Below are 16460 nucleotides of genomic sequence, written 5' to 3'. Positions count from 1 at the left end.
CGTTTGACTGCCAGAAAAAATTCTAACCCGGGATACCGGAATATCTCACCCCATTTTTAAAACCAACACATTCAAAAGTACATTTTAAGAGCAATCAGCCCACCTTTCCGTGGCTTTTTGTGGCAGCGTCTGTGCCTCGAAAACCTTTTTTTTTTTCCCTCGATGGGTAAGGTGATGCTTCTTTCTAAAGCAATTCTCCTATGAAACGTGAAGACAAGAAACGGAAATATCATTCTCAGGGTTAAAAAGATTTTTCATCAGTTCACTAAATAGTGTGTTTGCACCAACTTAAAGAAACTCGATGAAATATATTTCTATCTCTGCTAGCCATCTCTCAGCATGTCCGCTTGTCTGAAGCCTCCCCGAGACCCGGCAGAGACAGCGTGTAAGCTGTTCCTCAGGCGGCGTCTGAAAGCTCATCAAATAGCCAGGTAGGAAAAACACAATCACCTCCAAAACCTCCGAATGGCATTGATCTGTGGCATTAAGCCCTCGCCACAGGAAGATAAACGATGGATTTGAGACTCGCGGGAGGATTCGTTTAAAGTGCTTTGTGTTTTATTATTTTTTTTTAATTTATGTATGAAGTTGCCCAGGAGTAATAAATAGACCTTATTTACTATATTTCGAAGAAATAGAATTATCAGGACTGTCTACGTATTTCAAAGCCGGGGAAAACAAAAACAGCTTTGAAGCCTCTTCTCCTGGATTTTTTTTTGTGTCCTAATCTTCTAAGAGATGGTCTTGATAATGTTTATTCTTTCTTCTTTCTCAAACAGTTGAAAGTACTATTTTTCTCAGTTAAAATAGCACTCAGATTTTAATTAGATCAGGTGAAGGACCCACTGAACACCACAGATTATTAAAATGATGGCAAAAGGGCAAGCAGGAATTTCTCAAGAGCACCACCACCCTCCTCCCCACGTGCTCCCTCCCCTCCCCAGCCCCGCGTGGACCCCGCCAGCGACACGGCCTGGTCTTTGTGGGGCGGGTTTCTCCTCTGGATTTATACGTACCATCCGCACAAGTTTTTCTGGTGCTTTTCCACAATAACCAGAAAGAAGCTGTTTCCTTCTGTCGGGAGATGCTGTGTGGAGTTTTTGTCCCAATTGTGGGCACGGCAAGGGGACACGCAGCTCACACGAAGTATAGCCAGCAAAGAGTGAAGGGTGGGGCTTCATTTTAAGTTTCATATAACTCGGAAACATCAATTTCCTATAAAATCTCATCTTCTGACTCTCACCCGCAGCCTAGAGTGGAAGTTGGCAAACTTTTTCTGGAAAGGGCCAGATAGTAAATACTTTAGATTTTGTGGGACACTTGGTCTCTGTAGCACCTGCTCAACTGTGACTAAATCAACCACAGACAGCATGGAGCCAAATAGGTACGACTGTGTTTAATAAAACTTTATTGATAAAAACAGTCAGTGAGCCTTGAACCTCTGGCTTGGAGCATCCCTCATGTTTCACCTGAGGCCCCATCATAGCTTTTTGAGGATGGTCCCTTGCCTGCTGTCATGAGGAGGAGACCCCAGCAGTGACTCAGGCCCCCATAGGTAAGTCCATTGCACCTCCCGACCTGTGTTCAGACCATATTTTTGTATGATGCTGGGGAGCTGGTGAACATTATAGCAGGTAGCCCTCAACTCGATGAGCTTGCCAGCCACCCTTGTTGGGGCCCTAAGAATGCCCCAGCTCAGTCGTGGTGATCCTCTTCTCCCTCGTCCCCAAATCCCATCCCTTGGCCTCTTCTCCACACTCTCAGCTAGAGATAGTTTTCTGAAACACAGAAAAGTGAGCCCCCGTGTCAGGCCCGCCATTCTGACATGTAACCTACAGAAGCTGAGAGGATAAGCATGAGGTGGGGAGGGGGGCGAGCAAGTGAGAGCCGGGAGGTGGAGTGGGGGAGGTGGAGGTGAAATGCAGTCCAAAGGCATGTGACTTCCATGGGGTGGGTGTGGGTGGTTGGGGGTGTGGTTTTAAAGGCTCTTGCTGAGCTGATCACAGGCCGAGTTACCCATTAGCCATAGAAGGTATGGTGTCTGGGGCCCATGATACGTGGTGCTTTTAAGGGCCTAAGACATGTTTTAATTTCTTTTAAGGTAGAAGAAAAAATAGGTATAATGATAAGAATGAATGTATGATAATGAATCCATCTTGAATTTGATTCATCTTTATACTCATCCAATCATAAATGTAATTTTCAGCCCTGGCTGGTGTGGTTCAGTGGACTGAGCGCCAGCCTATGAACCGAAGGGTCACTGGTTCAATTCCCAATCAGGGCACATGCCTGGGTTGTGGGCCAGGTCCCCAGCAGAGGGTGTGAGAGAGAGAACCACACACTGATGTTTCTGTCCTCTTTTTCCCTACCTTCCCCTCTGTCTAAAAATAAAATCTTTGAAAAGATAAATAAATATAATTTTCAAAAAATTTTCTTCAGTGAAGGCAAATGTACCCTAGGACCCTTTCTAAGGCTTGCCATTTAAAACACAGACTGCCCAGTTATATTTGAATTTCAGATGAATGAATACTTTTTTAGTATAAGTATACCCCAAATAATGCACAGGGCACACCTACTCTAAAAACTTATTTGTTGTTTAACTAAAATTCAAATTAACTGGGTATCCTGTTTATTTGAAATTGAATTTCTCTCTCTTTTTTGGGGGGGGGGGGGGGCTAAATCTGGCAACGCTGCAGGAAAGTCATCACGCAGCCCTGACTGGCACGGAGTATGACTGCGGCCTTCTCTCCCATGCTCCTTCAACTAAATGTCTTAGGTCAGGCTCCCAGGAAGCAGATCTTAAGATGAGGATTCAGGTGCAAGAAATGCATTTAAAGAAGCACTCCCCGGGGGAGATTAGTCCCAGAGGGTGAGAACAAGGCAGGGCGGGACCGGAGAGGGGCGGAGCAAGGGGAAGTGCCGAATTCTCCAAGGCCCTGGTGCGTCAGCCCGACCCCACCCCATGACCCCACTGAGCACCTCGGAGATGCTCCAGAGGTTTCTGGACACTGACGGTGTCATCCGTACTAGGCCAGAAACAGAAACATTCCTAAGCCCAAGTGCGAGGCTTAGGAATGAAAATCGCCCTGACCCTGTTAGCTCTGCTTTCATTGGGGTTTCCTCTTTAGCCTGTATGTAACAGTGCAGAGGAGAATGGTCAAATCGAGCACAGGTGATGGCGTGAGTACCTCACAGAGGTGGCCAGGGCTTCGCAGAGGCCTCAGGTCAGAATTCGAGGGTCCATCTCATCACCATGAGGTCCAGAATTAGTTCCGCCTTCTGTATCGTAACTCTCGAGGCCCCACCAGTGTGTTCGGCGATGAGTTCTCTGGCCTGACCGCAGCCTGGCATTGCCGCCAGCGTATCCCTCCTCCCACTCACCAAGCTCCCCTCTGCTCTCCGACCATGTGGCTCAGTTTCTCACCTCTGTTATTTTACTTCCTCCCCTTGCTCTGCCTGCAAACCCCTTCCCATCCTCGTTCATCCGACAGATTCCGATCATCCTTCATGGCCCGGGAAAACACCCGCTCCCCTTGACGCTTTCTCCCGCCTGTGTCCCCAAGGACATTCCTCCCACGGCTCTCAGACACATCTCTGCATGTCACTGATGGCTCGTGCTGCGAGTGTTCACATACACACCTGCCCCCAGGCTGCCTGTGGTGTCCTCTGTGGCAGGGATTTGGTTTTATTTACCTGGTTACTGTCAGTACCTAGTCCATAGTAGCACCTCAGATGGTTGCTGAATGAATGAACAAATGAATGAATGAATGAACAAATGAACACAGGGATTTAATCTGTGGCTTTGCACAGATGAGCACTATATTGCAATCAGCTGGCTGCGATTTCCTGTAGGTAAAGTGTGTGTGTGTTTACAGCACCAGCAAAGCAGAGGCGCCAAAACATAAGAGGGAAAATGAAAAGGAGAGTTCTTTGTCGGATGCCGTTGAACTTCATCCTGGTGAAGCTAGATGGGTGTTAGGAGCTCCTTCCCCTGGGGATGTCATCTTCAGCCTTCATTCTATGTGTCTAGGCTCCCAGATGGAGACCTTTCCAAATCCCCACTAGAATGTCCCATCCAATAGTTGATTTCTTTTCTTTCTTTTTAACATTTTATTTATTTATTTTTAGAGAGGGAAGGGAGGGAGAAAGAGAGAGAGAGAAACACCAATGTGTGGTTGCTGGGGGCCATGGCCTGCAACCCAGGCATGTGCCCTGACTGGGAATCGAACCTGTGATGCTTTGGTTCTCAGCCCACGCTCAATCCACTGAGCTACACCAGCCAGGGCGATTTCTTTTCTTTTTTCAGTCTTGTTTGTGCTCGCATTCCCCCTCCCAGCCCCCCAGTGGAGATTTGCTGTATCTACAGGAGAGCTTCTCCCACCTTCAGGATTTGATTCTCTGTCCCTATGACTATATATACACAGGAAAAAGTTTAATCAAATCTGATGATTTCATTTCTACCTCTATTTCCAGGGGTGGGAGCCTGGCCCTAGTCCACCTCCATTTACTGGTTGGGGCATTGGCCCTGCCAACTCCTCGCCAGCCTCCCCCTTCTGGGGTTTCCTGGGCTGCTCTGCCTTCCCAGCTGTAAAATACCCAGCTTGGTGGGCAATAGACCAGATGGGAAGAGCACCATGAGATCCCGTGTCCAGACCGGACCATTTGAACTTGGACATGAGCCTCACTCAGATCTACATTCACCTGCCCCTTTGGACACCCAGAGTGTCTGCTCTGTCTCCTTCCCCTCTGCCCACTGGGTGGCCACCTGCCACAGCCAGAGGTGGAAAGGTGGGGAGAAAGGACAGAGAGCCCAGATGGTGGAGCAGACAATGCTGGGCATGACCTTGACCCTTGAGTTGAGGGTCAAGGTATCATCTTGGGGAAGTTGCTCCATCTCAGTTTGTTCACCCATCAACGGGAACACTACGTCTTCATGGGAAAGACAGAACTAAGTGACATCACCTAACAAATTTAAATTCCTTTTCCTTTAGTCTGGGAGCCCTACCTGCTTCTAGAATTCTCTCTTCCTGTCCCCTACTGACTCCTGAAGTCAGGCTTCAGAGTGCTTCCCAGGAGAGGAGGCGCTCTCCTCGAGTCCCGCTCTCAGCCAGGGCCTCCCGAGGGCCCATCTCCCACGCACAGGGAAAGACAGAGCGACATTTACCAGAAGGGCCAGCAGCCAACACAGGAGCATGTGGAACAGGAGCTGAACAGGGCACAGACCACACAGCACATTTTGATCAAACTGAAAAGACCTACATTATTAGGAAGAATCATATTGGTCTATTCCTCCTGGCACGAGTGCACAAAAGGGGACAAAGTGATAAAGGGACGCTGACGTAAGGGAAGCTGGGATTTCGTTTGCGTGGTCAGCCCTTAGTGACCCAGGCCAGGTGGGAGGCCACACAGGTACTGAACACCCAGTGCGCATGTGGGCTCCTCTCCTGCCGTTGCCTTCACAAGGGGCTGGCAAGACTCACTTTCTGATCAGCTCAGTACATACACGGCAGGGTCCTTCAGGAGGACAGGGCTCAGTGAAGGAGAATTGTCCATTATGTTGTTACAATTTCCCACGCCTTCCTCTTGCTTCAGCTTCTGACTCTTCTCTCTCTTCCTTTCACCACAGCCTTGTAAATATTGGGGTGGCCACAAAGTTTGCCAGGTTTTTTCTGTATGATGGCTCTAGTAGCCCTTAGTTGTCTTTAGCTTCATTCGAAACAATTATGTTAGATTGTATTGTGACAGCTGTCATATCGATGTGCATTTTAAAAACTTATCAAAATTAGTGAATTTTTGTGTAGCCATTTTAATATTCAACATAGAAGGAAATATGCAATATTTTGGGCCTATTATGCTTTATTAATTTAAGAGGGGTAAAAACACAACTGAAACACACAAAAAAAGATTTGTGCAGTGTAAGGAGAAGGTGCTATGACTGATGGAACATGTCAAAAGTGGTTTGTGAAGTTTTGTGCTGGAGATTTCTCACTGGACAATGCTCCATGGTCGGGTAGGCCAGTTGAAGTTGATAGCAATTAAATCAAGACATTAATTGAGAATAACCAGTGTTATACCATGAGTGAGATAGCCGACATACTCAAAACATCCAAATCAACGAAGTTATTGGTGAAAATGAAAAATGTATCTTTTATTTTATGGAAAAAAACACACAATTTTTCTTTTGCCAACCCAGTGACTCAGAGAGATTCAGTGACAGCGCACCCCAGCCTCCAGTTTAATTCTGGTGATTTCCTCCTATACAATATGCATACAATATATTCCCCAGGCTGATCCTTCAGGATAAATGATTTAGTTACTTTTTTGTGCAGGACAGATGATGTTCAGATGAGGTACTTAGTCCCCATCCTCCAGTAGGGGACAGGGATGTAGATCAATAAGCGATCCCAGTATGTACGTATACGATTCGATAATGATCTTTCCCCAAAGTGTTTTGATCAGTTTATACTCCCACCTGCAGTGGGTGAGTGCTAAGTGATCAGGCTTAATTTTGCCAATCATGTTTATATGGAATGACATACCCATATGATTTTAATCTGAGGTTGAGCCTCTCTTTTCATATTTATTGGTCATTAGAATTTTCTCTTTGGTGAAGTCCGTAAACTTGATGTCTTTTGCTCAAAATTTGGAAGATTATTCTCTCATAAATTCATAACACTTACACACCCTGGATATCTGTCCTTTAGCAGTTTCATATGTTACAAACATGTCCCCGCAGTTTTGGCTTGTCTTTCTACCCGCTTAGTTGGTTTACAGAAGTTCTTACAATATAAACTAATGTGTTGTCTTTTCCTTTATGTTTTGTCTTTTGGTGTGGGTCCTCCTTAAAAAATCCTTCTCGCTCCCAAGACAATTATATATTATCCCACTGTTCTCTAACTTTATAATTTTTCCTTTCACCTTTAGTTGTTAATTCTTCTGGAATTGATTTTTGTATATGGCGTGAGGTAGGGGGTGAAGTCTATAAATTATAGGTAATGAATCACCCCAGTGTCATTTATTAAAAACTTCACTGTTTTCTCACTGTTCTGAAGTGACATCTCTGCCACACAGCCAGTGGTTACAACCGTGTGGGTCTTTTTGGAATGGGAACTCTTTGTTTTTTTCTAGGTTTTTTTTTTTACTCTGTTACACCATGATCTCTTAACTAAAATATTGCTGGCTTTATAGTAAGTCTTGATATCTGATATCTGTTAGGGCACAAGTCATTCAGACTTATTTTTTCTTTCTAGAGTGTCTTAGTTATTCTATACAATTTATACTTGCATATAATACACAATTTATTCTGCTTTTCATTTTTAAATTATGTTTTATTGAAATTTACATACACAGAAAAGGGCACACATCATGAAAGCAGAGCTCGGTAAATGATCACAAATTGAACAAATAAATCTATGTAACTACTAATCTGGTCAAGAAATGGTGGGTTGGAACACATGAAACTGCTGTTATGGCAGGTAAAAAAAAAAGTTCAATATATGCTGTAAAGGTTTAACTATATAGGATTGATCTTGCACCATAAACAAGCAGAAAGCCAGACAACATATATGAAGCCTATTTTCAGACATTGGGCAACAGGCCGTGTAGGCTTGTGATACACAAGAGACAGCAAACCAGTGAGGGGAAGCCTTCTGATCACCCCAGCTTAGTGGGCATGGATGGTTCCCAGCTGAAGCTCAAGGATGGGAATCCGAAAGATAGCCTAGCAATTTCACTGAACTGAGGGAACAGATATCAGAGTTCAGGGAAGCCAGGCACGAGGAGGCTACAGAGCGGAGGAGAGGGGGTGGGACAGGGGGAGAGGGAAATGGGGAAAGAGGGCAGGGGTGAAGGAGATAGGGAGGGAAGGAGAGAGGTGGGGAGACAGAGATCCAGGGACCTCTACAGAGGGGTCTTCACAAATCTTTGGGGGAAAACTGTTTAGTACATGGATGTGGGGGAATTCCACAAGGCTGGAGAAATAATTCTGGAGAGCAATGGGCCAAACAATTCTGGGAGCTCATACAGGGCTGGAAATAGTTCATGTTCCCACCAGCCAAAGTGATAATGCCTGTAATACATTGTGAAAGTTAATTTTATATGTCAAATTAGATGGTACTTTTGGATGACGTTAACATTTAAATGGGCGAACTCTGGGTAAGACCGATTACCCTTCGTATAGTCCCCTCATTCAATCAGCTGCCGGCCTGATTGGAGCAAAGACTGGCCTCCCCAAGCAAGAGACAGTTCTGCAGCAGATTGCGCTTGAGCTTCATCTGCATTATCAGCTCTCCTGGGTCTTCGGGCTGCAGACCTTCGGACTAGAACTGCACCATTGTCTCTCCCGAGTCTCCAGCCTGCCAACCCACACTGCAGCTTTTGGACTCCTCTTCTGAAACTATGCATGCCAAAAGTCGATGGAGCAATATCTCTAAATTACTGAGAGAAAAAAGTACCTGCCAACCTAAAATTCCATTGCCAGCAGAATCATCATTCTGAGGAATAAAGACTAAATAAATGAAGATGAGTTAAATAGATGATTTAATACTTATGAATAAATAAATGAAGAATAAACAGACTTTTATCAGAGATACTAAAGCTGAGAGATATTGTCACAAGTAAACCTGTGTTACAAGAGTTATTAAAATTTCTTCAGGCTGGTGGAAAATGATGCCAGGTGAAAATTAGGATCTCTGTGAAAAAATAAAGGGTGACAGAAATGGTAAATGTATAGAAAAATGTAGCAGACTTCTTCCCTTCATTTTTTAATCCCTTGAAAAGACCATTGCTTAAAACACAACATAATGATGATAATAATATATTATGAGGTCTACAGTATATGTAGGAGTAAATGGTATGACAAAAATAGCACAGGATGGGAAGAGGAATGTGGAAGTATATTGTCATAAAGTTCTTCCACTAAATGTGAATTAATGTCATTTGAAGACAAACTGAGAGAAATTAAAGATATATATTAAAACTTCCAGATCAATCACTAAAAAAAAAATAATAAATACAGAGGTATGTCTAAGATGACAATAGTAGAAATTAAAATGGAATCATTTAAGAAATACTCAAGCAATTAAAAAAAAAGCAAGAGAATCAAAAGAACAAAGAAAAAATAGTACAAATAGAAGACAAATAGCGAGACAGTAGATTTGAACTCCACCCTACTGATACTTACCTTAAATACAAATGGTGATTACTCCAGCTGAAAGACAGGAATTCTCATATTTGAGGAAAAAAGGAAGATCCAAAGTATACGTCTACAAGAAATTATCTTAAATATAAAGACATGGGTGGGGTAAGCATAAGCAGATGAAAGAGTAAATATTATGAAAACATTAATATCATCAAGTAAAATTCAGAATATGCAATAATATCAGAGATTAATAAGGACATTTCATAATGATTAAAGGCATAACAAAATCAAGAGGACATAATAATCCTAAATGTGTGTGCAACTGATAAAATAACTTCAAAATGCTTGAATAAAAAACTGATGGAAAAAAACTAATGAAGAAACAGACAAGTCTATAATTTGCTGGAGAATGCAAACTTTCTTAATTAGTAATGGAGAACGAGTAGACAAAATCATTAACTATATAGAAGTCCATCAACTTGGCTTAAATGACATTACAAAACACTGTATCTAAAAACAGCAGAGTATACACGTTTTCAAGTATACAGGGAACAATCCCCGAAGGTAGGATGTATGGTGGGCCACAAAGCGAGTCTCAATAAATTTTAAAAAGACTGAAGTCATACATTGTATGCCTATTTTACTACAGTGGACTTGTAATACTAGAACCCACTAATAGAGAGATATTTGGGAAATCCCCATGGATTTGGTGATGAAACAATATATTTCTCAATAATTCATGGGTCAAAGGGGAAATCAGAATGGAAATTGGAAAATATTGTGAAGTGAATGAAAATGAAAATACAACCTATGAAATATTGTGGGAAACAGCTCAGGCAGTGTGCTTAGAGGGAAATACACAGCATTAAATGTTTACATCAGCAAAGAACAAAGGTCTCAAAGTCATCACCTAAGCTTCTGTCTTAAGAAACTAGAAAAATAGAGCAAATAAAATCCAATGTAAGCTGAAGAAAGGAAATGATAAAGGCTAGAAATTGCTGATATACAACATGAAAGAACAATAGAGACAAATCAATAAGACCAAAAGCTGGTTCTTTGAGATCAATAAAATTGGTGAACTAGCCAGACTAATAAAGTACAAAAGAGAAAGACATAAATTATCAGCATCAGGAAAGAAAGAGTACCAGGAGTAAAAGATGTTATTATGGACCCTAGAAACATTACAGGATATTAAAGGAATGTTACGTTAACTTCCTAATTTAAAAAATCAGTATTTAAATAAAATGGACAAATTCCTTAAAGACACTAAGCAAAAGCCCAGTCAAGAAGTAGGTGGCATGAATAGCTCTAAATCTATTAAAGAAATGTGTACTTAAACTCTTCTCATAAAGAAGACACCAGGCCTGGATAATATCACTAATGAATTCTAACAAACACCTAAGGAAGACATAATAGTGATTATACACAATCTCTTTCAAAAAATAGAAGATGAGGGAATCCTTCCCAATTCTTTTTTATGGAGCCCGCATTACCATGCTACTCAAACCAGACAAAAACATTACAAGAAAAGAGAACTATGGGCCAATATTCCTCCTGAACATAGAAACAAAAGATCCTTAACAAAGATTTAGCAAAATGAATCCAGCAATATGTAAAAAGAATAATGAACCGTGATCAAGTAGGGTTTATCCTGAGGGTGTACGATTCATTTAACCTTCAAAAATCAAACAGTGTGACTCATATTGACACAGTAATGCTCGTGAAAAAGAATAGCCACGTGATCTTCTAAATAGAATTTTTTTTGCACAAAACCAACATCCATTTATGATTAAAAAAAAAAAACCAAAAACCCTCTCAGCTAACTTAGAATAAAAAAGAACTCCTTTCACCTGATGAAAGATCTTCAGAAAAATCTGCATCATCATGGGGATATAAGATACAGCACAAAAAATATAATCGATAACACTGTAGTAACTCTGTATGGTGTCAAGGGGATACTAAACTTATTGGGAGGATCACTTTATAAGTTCTATGCATGTCTAACCGCCATGCTGCATGCCTGAAACTACTATAATATTGAATGTCAACGGTAACTGAAATAACAAAAAATTTTAATTAAAAAAATCTACATGATATTTAACGATAAGATGTTGAACATCTTAACCTCCTAAGACTGGGCACAAGGCAAATAGCCTGCTCTTACCAAATACGTTTAACACTTGAATAGAAGCAAGAGAATAAACAAGAGAAAAATAAAAGGCATACAGATTGGAAAGTAAGAAATAAATTTTTCTTTATTCTTGATAACATGTTTATTTATGGAGAAATCTTAAGGAATCTACAAAAAAGCTACTAGAACTAATAGGAGTTTAGAAAGGTCACAAATACAAGTTCAATATACAAAAATCAATTGCATTCCTATGTGGTTAGCACCAAAAAATAAAATTGAAACCTAAAAACCCTAATGGGATTTTGATTAGGATTAAATTGATTCTATAGGTCACTTTGAAGAGTTGACATTTTTTACTAACTTGGGTCTTCCAACCCATGAATATAATATAACTCTCTGTATATGTAGATCTTCTGTAATATTACTAAGAATGTTTTATAGTTTCCGAGTAGAACTACTGCATACCTAATGAAGATTCATTCTTAGGTTTATTATGTTTTTTAGTACTATTGTAAACATCTTTTAAAAATTCATTTCCCCTTGTCTACAGCGAGATTATAAAACTCCAATTGGTTTTTGCAATATTTATTTTGTACCTAGCAATTTTATGAAGTTGACTTGTTAACTCTACTAGTGTGTGCCTATTCCTTTGGGTTTTCTATGTACGCAGCCGTGTTGTCTGCAAATACTGGAAGTGTCTTCCTTTATAATCGGTGTAATATTAATTTCTTTTTCTTGCCTTACTGCCTTGGTTAGGACCTCCACTACAGTGCTTTTGGTAGATAGCCTTTATCATGTTAAGGGAGTTTCCTTCTACTCCAAGTTTTCTCAGAGTTTTAATTTTTTTAATAAAAAATAGATGTTGAATTTTATCAAATGCTTCCTCATTTATAACATATAATTATGTTGCTTTGCAAATGATGTGTTATCCTTTTCATCCATTGCTGATTAAGCTTGCTAATATTTTGTTTATGATTTTTGAATCTACATTTATGAGAGATTTGCCTGAAATTTTCCTTCCTTGTACTGTCAGATTTGGGCATCAAGATAATGCTAGCTTCATAAAATTAGTTGAAGAAATGGAGGCTCTTTTTTAATTCTCTGAAATGGCTTGGATAAGATTATAATTATTTATTCTTTGAATTTCTGGAACTCAATAGTGATGCCATCAGGGCCTAGAAGGTTTTAATTCACACATTCACTTTCTTTCATGGTTACAGGATAGTTCAGGGTTTCTGTTTCTTCAGTCAGGTAGGTTTTCCGGAGAACATGTTTGCCTTGTGTAAGATTTCTCACTTAGTAACCTAAATATTTTCAACAATGTCCTCTTATTATTTTGTTTCAGTGTCTGTAGTTGCTCTATTTGTGTACTGTTTCATTTCTGATGTTGTTTATGCTTTCTCTCCCTCTATTTCTCATCAGTTTTACCAGAGGTTTGCCGCTTTCACTGGTTTCTTCAGAAAACCAGCATTGGGCTTTCTTCTCTATTGTGTTTATTTTCCATTCCATTAATTCTTACTCTTATCTTGATTATTTCCTTTTCTACCTTTCTTGAGTTTATTTTGCTGATGTTCCTAACTTCATAAAATGGATGTTTAGCCCATTAACATTCAGTTTTTCTTTCTTTTTTTTAACATAATGTTTGAGGCCATGTATTTCTCAACATTATTTAGCTCTCTCAAAATTTTTAGTATGTATTTTCGTTATAGTTCAGTTCTTAATATTTTCTAATCTTTACTATATTTTCTTCTTTGATTCCATGATTATTTGATCTCTTATTAGACCCCATCTAAATTTCTAAGTACATGGCGGGGTGGGTGGGTAGGGGGTTCTAGTAATCTTTTCTTAGTGTCAGAGAAGGTAGTCTGTTTGCTTTTAATCCTTAAGAAATGTATTGAGATTTGCTTTATGGCCCAGTGTACAGTCAATTTTTGTACATGTTCTGCGTGTAATTGGAAAGAACATGTTTGTGCCATTTGGGGGTATGTCTGTGGTGGCATTGAAAATGATTCAGCTCATTTGTGGGGTGTGTCTGTGATGCTCACAAACATGTGTAAAACTCAGTTCTCCTGCTGGGGGCAGCAGAGTTGACTGGAGCCCTAACTGCTACTCCTCTGGTTCTGCCAACACGTTTGTGCTGAGACCACGCTTCCCCTGACTGCTGCCAGCCAATAGCTGAGCACGTTGGGGATATCAGTGCAGGTCCATTCCTGTGGGATGTGAGACTCCTCTAATGGGCAACTTTGGCTCAAAGCCATCCCATCAGTCTGGCCAGACCATTTGTAGACCATTTGTAGAACTGTAGAACTCCATTTGTAGTAATCTGAGACTCTTCCTAGTCACTTCTCCTTCCTTCTCTCCTTCCTTTCAGACCTGCGTTGTGGTCAGAAGGCTCGCCCTGTCTACTCCTGCTTCCTTCTTTTTCTCCTTCATAGGCAGTTTCCCCAGTAAACCTCTGGCACATCTCATCCCATCTCGGTATCTGTTCCCTGAACTGACAGAATGTTTCTAAGGTCAATTGTATTAAACATGTTATTCAAATGTTCTGCCTCCTTATTAATAATTTTTTTACTGTTTGTTTTATCAATTTCTGGAAAAGATGGGTTAGGTGTCCCATTATGGTTGCTAATTTGTTTATTTTTCTTGGTAGTTCTCAATTTTTGCTTAATATGTTTAGAAAGTTATTGAGTTTATTAACATCAACATGTCTTCCTGTTCAACAGAATTGCATACCGTCTTGAAGTGACCTTCTTTGTCTCTAGCAATACTTTTTGCTTTAAGCCTATTTTGCCTAATAATAACACAACTAAACCCAGTACACATTTTTTAGTACATTTTTTCCATTCTTTCACTTTCAAACTCTCTATATACTTGTTTCTTACTCTGACTGGTGTGGCTCAGAGGGCTGAGTGTCATTCCACAAACTGAAGGATCGCCGGTTCGATTCCCGGTGAGAACACATACCTGGGTTGCAGGTTCAGTCCCCAGTTGGGGCATGTGCGAGAGGCAGCCCATCAATATTTCTATCTCACATTGATGTTTCTCTCCCTCTCTTTCTCCCCCCCTTCCCCTCTCTCTAAAAATAAATAAATAAAATATTTTTACAAGAAGACGTGTTTCCTTTTTTTAATACTTTACTTATTTGTTTATTTTTAGCGAAAGAGAGAGAGAGAAACATCAATGTGTGGTTGCCTCTCTAGCACCCCCAACTGGGGACTTGGCCCACAACCCAGGCATGTGCCCTGACTTGGAATCAAACCCTTTGGTTTGCAGGCCGGAAGACATGTTTCTTATGACCAGCATATGGTCAGATTAAAAAAAATCCATTCTGACAAGCTTTATATTTTAGGTAGGGTGTTTAATTTGTTTATATTTGTCGTAATTATTAACATTTTCAGGTTTATTTTCATGTTTTTGCTTTATTTCTATTTTTCTCACAAGTTCCATTTATATTTCTGTCCTTTCTTTCCCCTTTTTAGATTGATTTTCCACTTTCACTTTTTTAATTCCACTGGTTTAAGAACTCTCTTTCTATTCTGTATGTGGTTTTTCTAGAAATAGCAGCAAATAGCTTACCAAAATCAAAGTTACCCAATAATTTTACTCTCCTGAAAAATACAAAAACCTCACAACTTCCACTTCCACCTTCCTGACTTACAGGCTATCGTTGTGGTGCATTTTAATTCTATCAATTTTTCTTTTGAAAACCACATCTATTATTCCTGTTGCTATATACATTCAATATTTCGCTCATGTTTTACTTTTTGTATGCTTTATTTCCCCTTGCTCCTCACACTTTCCATCAGGACTATTTTTCTTTTGCCTTAAGTGAAGGTTTGTTGGTACCAAATTCTCCCCATTTTTCCATGTCCGTAAATGATTTTTCACCTTTCACTATGGATATAGAATTGAAAATGACAATTATTTCCTCTCAGCCCATTGAAGATATCATGCATTGTCTTTTGATTTCTGTTGTTGGTAATGAGTAGTAAGTTGTCTGTCACACCTTTAAAAGTCATCTTTCTTTTCTCCCTCATTGCATTTAAATATTCTCTTTGTCTCTGGTGTTCTGCAGTTTCATTGGGATGGTTATACAAGGTCTGTTTGGAAAAGTCCCATCATTGTTATTACAATAAGGACAGTTTTCATGACACTGATGTAACCTGGCAGCCAAGGAGAGCGGACTGGAATGTGTGTGCATGAACAATGATGACTTCACTGTACTAGTCAGTGGGGACAGTAGATGCTGGTGAGTGAGCATGTGTACTGTGTGGCTGTCACATTCAAAAATAGCTGGGCGAGTAAAGCAACAAATCTGCATCAAATTTTGCATTAAGCCTGAACATTCCTCTGCAGAAACTATTCAGTGATTCAGAAGACCACAGCTATGGGCAACTGGTGATTGGCAGCTTCATCACGGTAACGTGCCTGCTCACGCATCACGTCTTGTGCCGAGTTTTTTGGTGAAACATCAAATCAGCCAGGTGACTCAGCTCCCCTACAACCCAAATTTAGTACCTTGTGACTTCTGGCTTTTCCCAAAATTAAAATCACCTTTGAAAGGGAAGATATTTCAGGCCATAATGAGATTCAGGAAAATACAATGGGGCAGACAATAGCGATTGGGAGAACTTGTGTGAGGTCCCATGCTGCCTACTTTGAAGGGACTGAGGTATCATTGTCCTATGCACAATGTTTCTTGTATCTTCTTCAATAAATGTCTCTGTTTTTCACAGTACATGGCTGGGTACTTTTCTGGCATATGCCATGCCTGGGATCCCTAGGATCGCTTGGTTCTGAGGGTTGATGTATTTCATCAGCTGTGAAAATTTTCAGCCCTTATCTCTTCAGGTATTGCCTCAGCCCCACCTTTTCTCCTTTCCTTTTGGGACTTTAACTAGATGTTTGGTGAAATTCTTGATCTATTCTCCATGTCTTTTTTACCTCATTCATATTTTCTTTCTTCATTGCTCTGTGCCGCATCGTGAGAATGTTTTTCAGGTCAGCCTTCCCGTTCACACATTCTCCCCACATGCGACTATTCCAGTAAATCTGTCCATGGAGTTGGGTTTTTTCCCTAGAAGTTCTTTTGGTTCTTTTTAAAAATTCCTTAATCAGATTTTGTAGTTTTTTCTTGTATATATTTTCATGCATGGATTTTAATATTGTAATAACAGTATGTGGTGCCAG

The 16460-nt window shown here is 40.4% G+C and overlaps 1 long non-coding RNA gene across 1 annotated transcript; it reads right to left on the bottom strand.

The window, feature by feature from the left end:
• Positions 1 to 4993: 4993 nt before the first annotated feature.
• On the bottom strand, positions 4994 to 15952 carry LOC118502315. The gene is made up of 3 exons (XR_004905025.1): positions 15797 to 15952; positions 6683 to 6685; positions 4994 to 5005 (listed from the first exon to the last, which is right to left on the bottom strand). It is a non-coding gene; the product is annotated as an uncharacterized LOC118502315 (long non-coding RNA).
• Between the last annotated feature and the right edge of the window lie 508 nt (positions 15953 to 16460).

This window comes from Phyllostomus discolor, chromosome 8 (assembly GCF_004126475.2).
Source record: "Phyllostomus discolor isolate MPI-MPIP mPhyDis1 chromosome 8, mPhyDis1.pri.v3, whole genome shotgun sequence".
NCBI lineage: Eukaryota > Metazoa > Chordata > Mammalia > Chiroptera > Phyllostomidae > Phyllostomus > Phyllostomus discolor.
This window is presented reverse-complemented; position numbering and strand designations above follow the sequence as displayed.